This window comes from Alligator mississippiensis, chromosome 8, assembly GCF_030867095.1.
Source record: "Alligator mississippiensis isolate rAllMis1 chromosome 8, rAllMis1, whole genome shotgun sequence".
Classification (NCBI taxonomy): domain Eukaryota; kingdom Metazoa; phylum Chordata; order Crocodylia; family Alligatoridae; genus Alligator; species Alligator mississippiensis.
Window position 1 is genome coordinate 27,934,773 of NC_081831.1, and position 13,007 is coordinate 27,947,779.

General features: G+C 48.8%; 1 protein-coding gene across 8 annotated transcripts in view; it reads left to right on the forward strand.

The window, feature by feature from the left end:
* Window positions 1–13,007, forward strand: part of WNK3 (WNK lysine deficient protein kinase 3) — a 73,842-nt gene that overhangs the window by 2,910 nt on the left and 57,925 nt on the right. For 2 of the 8 annotated variants that reach the window (XM_019487386.2, XM_059732564.1), the window contains exon 1: window positions 928–1,041. The exons of 2 other annotated variants lie outside the window; for them this stretch is intronic. The gene's annotated coding sequence lies outside the window, so the exon portion shown is untranslated. Of the gene's footprint in view, window positions 1–215; window positions 768–927; window positions 1,042–1,828; window positions 6,322–13,007 lie in introns of those variants that run through there. 4 more of the 8 variants (XM_059732565.1, XM_059732567.1, XM_019487385.2 and 1 more) reach the window with 3 other exon arrangements.

Below are 13,007 nucleotides of genomic sequence, written 5' to 3' on the forward strand. Positions count from 1 at the left end.
GGGGAAAAAGGGGAGGGTGGTCTCTCAGATGCCCAGGATCTCTGTGTGAGCGTGTCTGTGTGTCTGTCCTGGACACCTGGGTTCTTGGGGGTGGGATGGGGTGGTGTCCTGGATGCTTGGGTACTGGAGGGAGGGGTGTGTTTGTGCATGTCCTGAGCACTTGGGTTTGTGGGGGGAGTCCCAGGTGGCTGGGTTCTGTGTGGGTGGGTGTATCCCAGGCAACTGGGTTCTGGAGGGGGGTTTGTGCACGTGCATGTGTCCTGGGCGCCTGGGTCTGGGGGGTGGCAGTGTGTGCGTGCGTGTGTGTGTCCTGCAGGCCTGCGTTTTGTGTGTTTGTGTGTGTATGCGTGTTCTGGATGCCTGGGTTTGGGGGATAGGGTATCCCAAATACCTGGGTTCTGGGTGTGTCATTGGGGGTGGAGAAGTGCCCTAAACACCTGGGTTCTTGGGATTTGTGGGGCTGTGTGTGTGTGCCAGATGCCTGGGTTCTGGGGGAAGGGGGTGGTCTGGGTGTGTCGTGTGTGTCTGTCCTGGACACCTGGGTTCCGTGTGCATGTGTTCTGGACACCTGGATTCAGTGTGTGTGTGTGTACTGGAGGCTGCGGGTGTTGCTGAAACATCCCCCCCCTGCCCCCACCCCGTGTGTCGCTGGGAAGATGCTGCCATCGCTGGCCTCTTTCTCCCTGTCTTTTTCCGGGCACCTTTGACAGCGTCCAGGAGACGAGATTGCCTGCAGGGAACCAGCTGACCTCTCCCTGGGTAGTCGGGTGAGCTGCAGTCCCCTCACCCCCATCCCCTTAGTGGATGGGATAGTGGGTAGGGGGGTTCCATGGTTTCTTCTGTGCCAAGAAGAGCTAATCCTAGCTTTACCTGCTCGTCCCCCGGAAGTCCTTCCTTTGGAGGAAGGAGTGGGTGGGTTGGGGGGGGTGGGATTTTATCTCTTGGCAGCTGCTTTGGCTTTGGGGAACACCTCCCCCACTCTCATGGCGGAGATGGAGGGGTGGACGTCTCTCTCCCCCTCTCCCCTGGCTCTCATTCCTGGTAGGAGGAAGGTTTGGCAGGGGGAGGCTGGTTGGGTCTTTTGCATGGAAAAAGAAGAGGAGCGGGGAGGTGGCGGCTGCTTTTGTACCCATGGCTCTGGTGATGGCTGGGATACAGTTCTCTGCCCTGTTCAATTAACCGTGTTGAGAATGAAGCCAGTCTGTAAATTTGGGGGCGGAGGGTAGGCGGCACAGGGCTTTTATGTGCCATGCAAGGAGTGGGGAGGGGGTTTGGGGGTAAAGGGAGGGGGGAGGCTCTGGGTGGTTGGAAAGGGGTAAGAGGATGGTGAGTGCTATCCTAAGGGGTTGAGAAGGGGGTAAGATGGTGGTGGGAAGTATACCAGGGGTTGGGTAGGGGGCAGTATAACAGGAGATTGAGGATGGGGTTAAGACGATGGTGGGAAGTATTCCAGGGTATTGGGGATAGGGGTATCCCAGGTGGATGGGTGGGGGGGTAAGAGGATGGTGGGGATGTCCTGGATGGTTGAGGAGGGAGGTAAGGGGATGTTGGTGGGGGGGAGCTGCATTATTCTACAGGCAGTGGAAACAGGTGGATTTATGCATGACGGGAAGGGAGTGTAGGATGGGGGGACAGACCACATGGCCCCACACAGCACCACATGCTTGTGCTTTGGGAAGCCCACGTGACTTTCCGGCCGGCAGCATTTCCACCCTGCTGTCTTCCCAGGGCTGCCTGGTGCCTGGGGTGGGGATGTAAAAGGTGTTGGGGGGTGGGAGGGGGCAGAGCTCTCCCTCTCTCCAAATCCTCCTGTTTTGTTAGCATTATCAGAAGGATTGATTTATTTTTTTGGTTGTGTCCCCCCTCCCCCCATCCCCTCTTGCTGCTGCTTTATGTGGCATGGAAGGGGGGTGGGGTTCTTAGAAACCTTTGTAAGGAATGCTGGTGAAACGCCTCCCATCCCAGCAGGTGTCTGTGTAGGTGGGTGGAGGGATCTTTTTGCCTGCTTCCCTCTCTTCCTTTGCTGGTGTCTTACCTCTCACTATTCATTCCAATATCCCAGGGGTTAGGGGGTTAGGGGTGGGAAGAGGCATTTCTTTTTGGTTCTGCTTGTCAATTGCTGCTTTTCCCAATAAGTCCTACATTCCCTTTATGCATCAGGTGCCTCCAAGGCAGACAGAGGTGCTGGGTGGGAGACAGAGCCATATATCACAGCTGGCTTTATTTCTTTTGGCACTGGGCTTTTTTTTTCCTTCTCTCTCCACACCAGAAATCCAGCCATCAAAGTAAATTCCTCCTACCTTTGATTCCCATTATCAGGAAATATCAGTTTCCACCCTCTTTCTGGTTGTGGCATGAACATCAGACCTGCCACGGATTGGGTTAGACCCTAGATCTGTTTCGCCCAATATCCTATGTCCCACAGTGTCAGAGAGTGGATGCTGAGAGGGAGAGTGAGCTGGATCTCACCAGGGTTTTGCCCCTTTGTTCCTCCTTCACTTGCAGCCTCCAGCATTGAAAGTCTGGGGAGTTCTGATGCAGGGGCTGAGCCCCTCACTCCCTGCTCTGTGGTGCCCCTTTCCTCCATAATGTATCCGGTCCCTTGGTGAAGTTGGCTAAACTGTCAGCTTCTACCACATCTGTTGGCAACAAGAGACTTTGCGGGGGGTGGAACTCGCTGCAGTTAGTTTCATAGTTTCATAGTTGGTGGGTCAGAGGAGACCGAAGCATATCATCAAGTCTGACCCCCTGCCATGGGCAGGAAAGGATGCTGGTGTCAGACGACCCTGGCTAGGTGGTTTTCTAGCCTCCATTTGAAGACCCCCAGGGTAGGGGCGAGCACCACTTCCCTTGGAAGTTAGTTCTAGCTCCTAGCTGCCCTGACTGAAGTAGTGCCTCCTGATGTCTAGCCTGAATCTACTCTCAGTCAACTTATGGCCATTGTTCCTTGTTACTCCTGGTAGTGCTTGGAGAAACAGGGACTCTCCCATTGCCTGCTGGTCCCCTTTGGCAAGCTTATAGGTGGCCACCAGATCCCCTCTTAGCCTTCTTTTGTGGAGGCTGAACAGGTTCAGGTCCCGTAGCCTCTCTTCATAGGGCCTACCCTGCTGCCCCCTGATCATGCGAGTGGCCCTCCTCTGGACCCTCTCGATGCTATCCACATTCCTCTTGAAGTGCGGCATCCAGAACTAGATGCAGTACTCCAACTGCGGCCTGACCAACGTCGCGTAGAGGGGGAGGATCACCTCCTTGGACCTGCTCGTGATGCATTTATGGATGCATGACAAGGTACGGTTAGCCTTCCTGACCGTGTTCCCACATTGGCAGCCCATGCTTATCTTGGAATTAATAGCGACTCCAAGATCCTTTTCTGCCTCTGCTGACAAGAAGGGACTTCCCTAGCCTGTAGGTATGCTGTTGGTTCTTCCTCCCCAGGTGCAACACCTTGTACTTGTCCGTATTGAAACCCATCCTATTCTCATCCGCCCACCTCTGTAACCTGTCCAGATCTAGTTATAGCCTGTCCCTCTCTTCTAGTGTGCTCACTCCTCCCCACATCTTAGTTTCATCTGCGAACTTGAACGAAGTGCTTTTCAACCCCTCGTCCAAGTTGCCGATGAAGATGTTGAACAGTGCAGGCCCGAGGACCGAGCCCTGGGGAACCCCACTGCCCACGTCCCTCCAGGTTGAAAATGACCCATCCACCACCACTCTCTGGGTGTGGCCCTCCAGCCAATTTGTGACCCCTCTGACTGTGTAGGCGTCGACACCACAGTCGCCTAATTTTTTAATGAGGATGGAGTGAGAGACAGTGTCGAAGGCCTTCCTGAAGTCCAAGAAGACTATGTCCACCGCAACACCTGCGTCCAAGGCTTTTGTGACCTGGTTCTAGAAGGCAACCAGGTTAGGTCTGAACTTACAACCTGCTAGTTTCATGTAATGATCCCTGGTTCTTGTCTGGTGAGAGACAGTCAATATAAATCCCCATTTGCTTTCTCTTCACAATTTAGTGTTTTAGAAACCCTTCTCATGTCCTCAAGCTTCTCTTTTTCTAAATGGAATAGGCTTTGTCTGTCCATCTATCCAGCCCATTCTCTATCTCTCTATCCACCCCACATACTCTATCCCCCACACTCCATCTCGCCATCTATTCATCCCTGTCTTTCTCTTTACCGTTTAGTGTTTTGGAAACCCTCATCATGTCCCCACTCCAGCATCTATTTTCTACACTGATAGACCTATCTGTCCATCTATCCACCCCATGCTATCTATTCAGCTGTCTGTTCATCCCACTCTCTATCGATCTGTTCCCCCCCCCGGTCTTTCTCATTAGCCTCTTTAGTCTCTCTTCATGTGAAAGCTCATCGACACTGGTAATCATCCTTGTCTCTGGCTCTTCTCTAGTTCTCTATCCTTTTGGAGGTGTGGGGACCAGAATTAGGCACAGTCTTCAAGGTGTGGACACAGCATGGGTTTGTAAAAGGGCATTACTTTTCTGTTGTGTTCGCAATTTCCTTCTTCATCATCCCTAATGTGTTTGACGGCTGCTGAGCACAGAGCTGATGTTTTTAGCAAACTGACCACAGTGACTCCCAGGTCTCTTTCCTGTGTGGTAACAGCTCATGTACAGCCCATGATAGTGTAGTTATAGCTTGCATTATTTTTACCTGTGTGTGTTTTCAAGGTCTCCTCAGTCATATTATTTCCTAAAATGTCTTGGCTATATCACAGCCTCTGGGGCAGCATTCAGTGCCTTCCTGGGGTGCCCAATTGCTCTCTCCCCCGTTGTTGCTACATGTGTCAGGGTGTTTTGAAGCCTCCATCAGAGGCATTGGGTATTGGCTGCAGACCAGGCTGAGGCTGTTGACCAGGTTGGGCCAGTGCTCCTGCTGGGACTCAAATCTGGAGGATCTTGGCTAGAGGGTCTTAGCCCTCCACTCAGGGTGAAACCAGCATTGTATTTGGGGATCAGGAAGGAATTTTACCCCCTGGTCAGATTGGTACAGACTGGAGAGGGTTTGCCTTCCTCTGTAGTGGTGGTACAGCCTTTGTCAGATCTCTGGAGCATATATTGAACAACCTATTACATCAGCAGGACATTGGCTGCTATGGTATTCCTGCTTTCCCTGTGTCAGGTTTGGGTGTGATGTCTGGTGTTGTGTCAGGGTGGACAGTAGTTTTATAAAGAATTTAGATGATGGATTTGTATAAGATGGTTTGTATAGGGCTGATGCTGCCTCAAGCAAAGGGTTGGTCTAGATGTGGCATCTATATATCTATAGCTGGCTATAACTATCTGTCTATTTATATCTATGTCTGCATAAATCTATGTAGATATATCAACGTGTGTGTGGGTGTATGTGTATACACATATAGAGATTAGATATACCTACATAAATCTATGTAGGTATATCTATTCCCTACGTATCTATCTATCTGTAGCTGTATTTCTATCTATATCTACATAGAACTATGTAGACATGTGTAGATATGTGTGTATTTGTATACATATATAGGAGTTATATATTTACGTTGAGTGATCATATGTCCCATTTTAGCTGGGCAGCCCTGTATTTCAGAGGTTGATCCCAGCTGGCTGTTGGGAATTGTAATGGGCATTCTGGAAATTCAGAGGCATGGGGCACAGTTTGGCTGGGAGTTGGAGTGGCGTGGAATGCCTTGCAGGTGGGCACGCAGGAATTGCTGCCTGCCTGAAATGCAGCCCCACCCCTGCATGGGGGAGGCAGGGGGAACAATATTTGAGATTTCCCAGATGATGTCCCAGATTTCTGGGATTTCCATATGGTCATGTAGGGGTTAGATATAGCTGTGTGTATACAAGTCTGTCTACATAGAGTCTCTGTATATCTACATAGATATATGTATGTAGATATATCTAACCGCTAAATATCTGCATCTAGGTTAGGCTTGTCCAACATATGGCCCGCGGGCCGCCATGCGGCCTGCCAAGCCATTTTCTCTGGCCTGAGGCCACTTGCTTGGGACAGGTGAGGAGTCCTGGTGCCTGCTCTGTGCTCCATGGTGGCGGTGGCGGTGATGGGGCAGCAGAGAGGCGGGCAGGGCCAGCCCAGCAGCGAGGGGAAGGGGGGAACTGCTTACCCCTGCGGGGCCGGACTTGTCACGTGAGCCAGGTCCCCGAGGGCTGCGCGGCACGGGGCTGCCCCAGCCGTGCCTGACTGGACAAGCTGGGCAGCGCCTGCAACTTCTCCTCTGGCTCCGCCCCTTGCCCCCGGCGCGCAGCCGGGGGAGCTGCAGCATGGCTCATGCCCTGCCCGCGTGCGTGATGAATGGAGGCACCAGGTAAGGCCCCGCGCGGAGTTGGGGGGTGCCTCGGGGCCGGGCTGGGGCTGCAGGGCACGCGGTTGCCGGAGTCGGGCTGGGCAGGAGGAACCCGGCACAGAGGCTCTCTAATTCCAGTCGCCTCCTTGGCAATATGAATGCAGTTTCCAGCTGCCTGGCCCCAGCACAGCTCCTCACCGGCTGGAAACTGTACCTGTGCCCGTGGCAGGGCTGGGAGAAGTGACAGTGGCACAGACAGTGCCTCTACCTCTCTAGACCTGGTGTGGGTGCACAGAAAACCCCCTCACCGCTGAAGCTACCTGGGCCACGTTGGATCGGAGCTGGATTGTTTCATCCTGTGGCTTGAAAAGGTTGCTGGCTGTAGAGAGAGGACAGGATGCTTACCGAATACTTGGGAGAAGAGCCCATCTTGGATTCAAAAGACCCAGGAGTCTTGTTCTGTTGGCTAATGGGCATGCAGTCACTAGCTGCCAGGGCATGCACCTGCTGCCCATCACAACATGGAGTCTGCAGAGGCTGGGCATTTCTTTTTAAAGTGCCTTCCCTTAGCCATGCTGCCCAGTTGGGTAGGCTTGGGGAGGATGTATCCATTTGGCACTTCTCCACAGCTCTTGTCCTCCAGTAACACATGGCTGCAGAGGCTAATAGCAATGACCTGTATGTAGAAACTCAGTTCATGCTTCTGGTCATGGCAGTGGTTTATTATGAATTGCTTTTATGGAGGTGGGGGAATGGTTCAGGGCACTGGTAGTGAGACTTAGTGCTCTTCCTTTTCAGATAATTAGGGGGAGGCTAGGTCTGGTTGTCAGTGGTCAAAAGTTGTTACCATTTTTTACCTGCTTGGGTTAATATAGGGTGACATCCACTACTCTTGAGTATTGCTGACTCACTTTGTCAGAAACCTCTGCAGGAAGAGGGAGGAAGGAGCTGGGTTCTCTAGGACAGTGGTTTTCAACTTTTCTTGTACCAGGACCCATTTGTAAACATTGATGGCCAGTTCCAACCCAGTAAATAGTTTAAGTAGAAAACAGCCCCCTGGCCTTGCTGGTGCCCCTCACTCCTGACTTGCTGCCCCCCACCTCCAGGCCCCAGCCCCACTCTGAGTTCATGGGTAAACTGGGTCAGGTATCTGGAGAGTGTCAGGAAGTCAGTAGCAGCATAAGCCAATGATGCAGCAGCCTGAATATAGGATCAAACTTTGTTTCCCAGACAGTTCCTCTTGTGGGTCAAGGGTTTATCTGGGAAGGGGTGAGGATTCAGCTGACCTTCGGTGCCCACTCTGGTGGCAGGGAGTGGACATGTGGCTCGACCCAGCTGGCGGGTTCTGATCACCTGTGTCTGTCCCTCCTTATGCTCTGCTGAGCAGGTGGCAGACAAGGGTGAGCAGCTATGCCAGGCAGGCTGAGGCCCACAGCCTGGCAGATTGGGAAGCCTAATCTCTAGAGTAGTGGTTCCCAACCTTTTTTGGACTGGAAGTGACCGCAGACTGGCAAACTGCAGACCGGAAGTGACTGGCATCCTGTGGACCAGCAGCCAACCATGTTTTATACTTGGTATCTGACTAGATTTCAGTATTTTGATACCTTTGTTTGAAATCAAAATTCAGGATATAGGTTAAGGAGTGGGTTAGAATTAAGGTTGAAGAAATCCAACCATATAGAAGTACAGATATTTAGAATTACATTTCTAAACTATCTTATGTTCCTACCTAGAGACTTGTCTTTTCTTTTTTGTGGGTAGAAGGTATTCAGAATGCCTAGCACAGACCACTCATTTAATATTTTTTCTACTCTGTATATCTGACAGTAAATATGGTACTTTGTTCATGTGTTAACTTTGTGCTTTTTATGTAGGTGGCCTGCGGTTGTTTGTAAATAGATTAGTCTCCCACCGTATCTAATAAGATTTGATTAATGTGTTGGCAGTTATCAGGGCTGGTCCTGCCAGGAACCGGATTCTCTCAATAAATGAGCAACTTGGAGTTTCAGGAAGGGGGTTTTAGTGATCCAACAAGGGACTTGTCAAAATGGCAGAACAGGGATGCATTCCCCTTCCCCTACTGGATAAATGGCTCAAACAGTTTTAATCGTTTCTTCTTCTTTAGTAAAGAAAGATCTTCCTGGAAGTAATAGAAATGTAACTGCTGTGATTGATATTTTCTAAAAAGTCTCAGTTTGGAAACAGCTTGTCTACTTCAGTTTTGATGGAATAAATATTTTTTATCTTTGGATGGGCTTCCCTAGTGGTCAAGTTTCATGTTGCCATCAATCTCTGTGTAGAAAAGGGCAATTTATTTTAAGACTGGATGATGCTGACAAGCCCTTCTGATGTTGCTATTTAAATTATGGTCAACATTTAAAACCAAATAAATAAATGAATAAGACCAGGGTTTTATTATGTAACCTTTAGTCATAACTAGTTAATAATTCAATAAAAGTAAATCTTGAAGATTATTCTAAAAATTGCCCGTTGCTTTGATTAATTTCCACTCCGGCTGATATCTTTTCCGCATTTGATCTGTCAACTTGCATTATGCTTCTTTCATTTACTGAGAAGTGAGTAGAAGCGAAAGTGTTTATTTTAGTCAAGTGTTTGGTATTATTTCATTCTTGCTTTTGTATTGTTTTTATTTTGGATTTTAAACTACATTTCCAGACCAATTTCATTGTTACTTCCTGCAACTTCATTGGTGTCAAAGTGATCGTGACATCACTTCCTGATGTGATACCACTTCCTGTGAGGTCTTTGAATATGGCTCGCTGGCCCACTGGGTGATAAAAAGTTTGTGATCCGGCCCCACATTCAAAAAGGTTGGACACCCCTGATCTAGGTAGATCTATTTACGTGTGTGTGCACATGCGTGTATATACCCCCCCACACACGCTATATAGGGGTTAGATATAACTGCATAGCTCTATGTAGATATATCTAATCCCCAGATATCTGTCTTACTTTTATTATTCTAATATTATAAAAGCCTAAGTCTGTCTGTCTGTCTGTCCATAATGCTTTATTCATGCTCTGATTGGCTGACAAACAGACAATCAGAGCGTGAAGAAGTGTTCTAACAGGTGGTACCCTGCTGCCATGATGGTGGGGACACGGGGGATAGAGTGGGGGGTGCGAGGCCAGCACAGTTGGCCTTGCCTCCCTCACCCTGCTCCCTCGAGGCGGCAGCAACAGAGCAGACAGAAGGAGGGGACAAGATTTGCCCCTGCAGCCCCCCCACCCTGCTCCCTGCAGGTAACATGGGGGGGGTGGCAGAGGGGAGTGGGCCTGGGTCCAACATGGGGTGGGGTGGGGGAGAGGAGCGGGCCTGGACCCTAAACAGCAGAAGAGAAGGGGGAGTGGGCCTGGGGGTGGGGGAAGGGGGCTCTGTCCCCGCCCACCCCCTGTCATTCTTGATGGGCAATTGGATAGTCTGTCGTATTTATCTATATCTGGAGGTTCCTTCTAGCCCAACTTTTCTGTGACTGAAGGGCCCTGCTGACCAAGAATTATCATCCAGACTGAGTTGACTGTGGTCATGTGGGGTATTGGTGGCACAGAATGGGTCACACAGACCACCAGCATGTGTTGATGGAGCCCCAGGACCATCCTCCTGTCCCTTCTAGCTCATTCACAGGAGTATTTCTATCCCCCCACCACCAACAAACACAAGGGAATCAGCACAGTGAAGGTGGTGGAAGAAGCAGCCAGTGGGAAGTCATTTGGTGTGTTACCATCTCACAGAGAAAGCAAGTTGTTGGCCTCTTTCTCTGCATCTGTATCTTTCACCCCATGTCCCCTGGAGATGGATATGTTTGATTGGTGAAGGAATGGGATTGCTACGTTGGCCTCCAGCCAGTTTTCTTTGGAAGGAGGCCATGGAGGGGGCCCCTACTTAGAAGGCTTTGAAACTTGGAAAGCTATAAATTTCTCAGCACAGTTTGTAGTAATTATACACGCTGAAATGTAAAAGGCAGGTCTGTGGGGAAAGCCTGAGAAGGCTCCAACCTAGTATTTCATGCTCAAAAAGATCTATGTAGATATATCTGTGTGTGTGTGTGTGTGTACACACATATGAACATATAGGGATTAGATACATCTATATAACTGTATGTAGATAAATATATATTGCTAGGTAGAGAGGTTAGATATATCTATATAGATCTGTACAGATATATCTACGTGTGTGTGTGTTTGTGTGTGTACACACACAGATATATAGGGTTTAGATATATTTACATAGATTTATATAAATGTATCTAACTCTTAAGTATCTATCCATTTTTACATTGTACTCAGTAAATATATTTACGTATATGTGTGCATATACACACATGCATGCACACACATAGACATATAGAGGTTAGATATATCTTTGTAGGCCTATGTAGATTTATCTAATCCTTATTTATCTAAATTTATATTTACATAGGTCTGTATAGATATACATGTTTATCTCTTTCTCTCTCTCTTCCCCCCCACCCCATAAAGTATGTGTGTGTGTTTGTATGCACATACACACTGTATGTATACAAGTTTCCCTCGTTTTATGTGAGTTCTGTATGTGCAAATTCTCTCTTATGCAATGACCCTTTTTATACCAAAAATTTGTTATATGCAAGGTAAATTCACTCTTGTGCAATCAGTGTGGTGAAAGCCTGCAGTCAGCTGCTTTGTGCAGTGCATTGTGGGAGTGATGTGCAACAAAATATAGTCTCCTGTGTGGATCTGTGCTCCTTGCTCGTCTGCAACACATATTTCTGTAGTTGCCATCCCCATTATGATAGTGCCCTGTGGTTGTGTGTATTGTATGCTGTTGGTGAGTACCAAAATTGTCTTGTAAAAATGGTAGAAATAGGTCTGGGGGTCAGCACAGTCAAAATCTTGGAACGTATCCCTATTTGTTCCATTGTAAAGTGGGTTCCCGTTATGCAAATTTGAGTTATGCTCCATTTTCCAGGAACACATGTGCAGCATAAAGTGAGGGAAAACTGTATATACCTGTATTTCTTCTTGGGGTGATTATTACCTGGGTCATGGTCCATTGCTGAATAGTCAATGAAAGAGGTCAGGGATAAAATGAGAAATTGGAAATCTGTACAGAAGCTTCAGATGCTTCTTTAGTTAGAACAGAGAAGAATGGAGTTGTGAAGTTTCATAGCTGAACCGGGAGGAGTGGGAACTTGGATGCCTGAGTGCTGTCCCTGGCTCCAGGATGGGAAAAAGAGGGTATATCTCTCACATGCTAATCATTGTGATTCAGACTGGGCTGCCAGAGGGAGCAGAGCATCTGTGAGGAGGATGTAATAACATGCTCAGTGCCACAAAAAAGGATGAGGGGTGTTCAGGAAGCAAACCCAGCTTCTGCCTTCCCAAACCCGATAGGAGGCATATCCTTCTAACCTAGGTCTCCCCCTTCCCTCCCCACCAAGACTGCTCAGATCCAAAGACAACAGATTTAAGCCTGTAATTCCTTTTTTGGCTTAGCCAGAAATGAACTGGGCAAGAAACTCTGTGCCAAAAACATGCCACCTCCCTTGCTTAGAGATTGTCTGGCTGTGGAAGGCATCCAGAGATTCAGAAGCGGCTTTAATTTTATTAATTTCCCTGCAGAGAATCACAGAGTTGCAGCAAAGCCAGGCTGGCAGGGCCCTCATGGAATCATAGATAAGTCAGGCTGAAGGAGACCTCCAGAGGCCAAGTCCAACCCCCTGACTGAGGCAGGATCAGCCCTAACCAAAACATCCCAGAAAAATTCATTTTTCAACCTCTTTGTAAAACTACCATCCATCCTGGCACAGCACCAGACATCACATCCAAATCTGCCACAAGTAAGCAGGGGGACCACAGTGGCCAATGTCCTGCTGCTGTAAAAGTTATTAATATACTCTCAAGCGATCCCAGGTAGAGGCTGTGACCCCTGCTAGAAGAAAGCAACCCCCTCCCCCAAGTCCATACCAATTTAACCAGGGGATCAAATTCCTTTCTTCCAAATGTGGTGTTGGTCTGACCCTAAGCAGAGGAGCAAGACCCTCTAGCCAGGACCCTACAGGTTTGAGTCCCAGCAGGAGCATTGGCACAGCTCAGTCACATCTCAAGTGGTCCCAGGTTTTGTCCAGCAACCACTACTGCTCCAAACTCTGCCTGTGGTTATGAGTTTATTCAGGTTCAGAAGGAGAAGGGGGGTGTTCAATGAAAGCACATTTAATCAGCCAGAGCAGGAGAACATTAAGTAATGAGATGCGATAATGGGCTGTTTCCAATCTCTGGCCGTGCTCATCTGCTCCCACAAGTCTCTTGGGCCCTGGGATTACGATGAGGTTGTGTCTGAAAAGGTAGCCCCTGAGGGCTGGTGTCTGCATCTGAAGAAGGATATTGGGGAAGAAAATAAGCAGGAAGGTAGAATGGGAGAATTAGGAAAGGTCCAAAGAAAGGCAGATTCATTAAACAAAATCTCACCATTTTGCATGTCTTGCCAACACCTCCAATGCTTCACTAAAAGTGATTTCCACACCTGAGCTAGGGAGCTGAGTTAATGTTTCCACCCATGAGTTTGTGTTTCTAGTTTGAGTTAAAAACTAGGTTGTGAATGGAAGCTATGTTACTAGGAGAAGCAAACAGCTAGCAGCGTTGCAGAAGTAAGACTAGCATAGAAATGCCACTATTGCTGCCAAGTAGTTGGCTTTAAACTTTGGCTG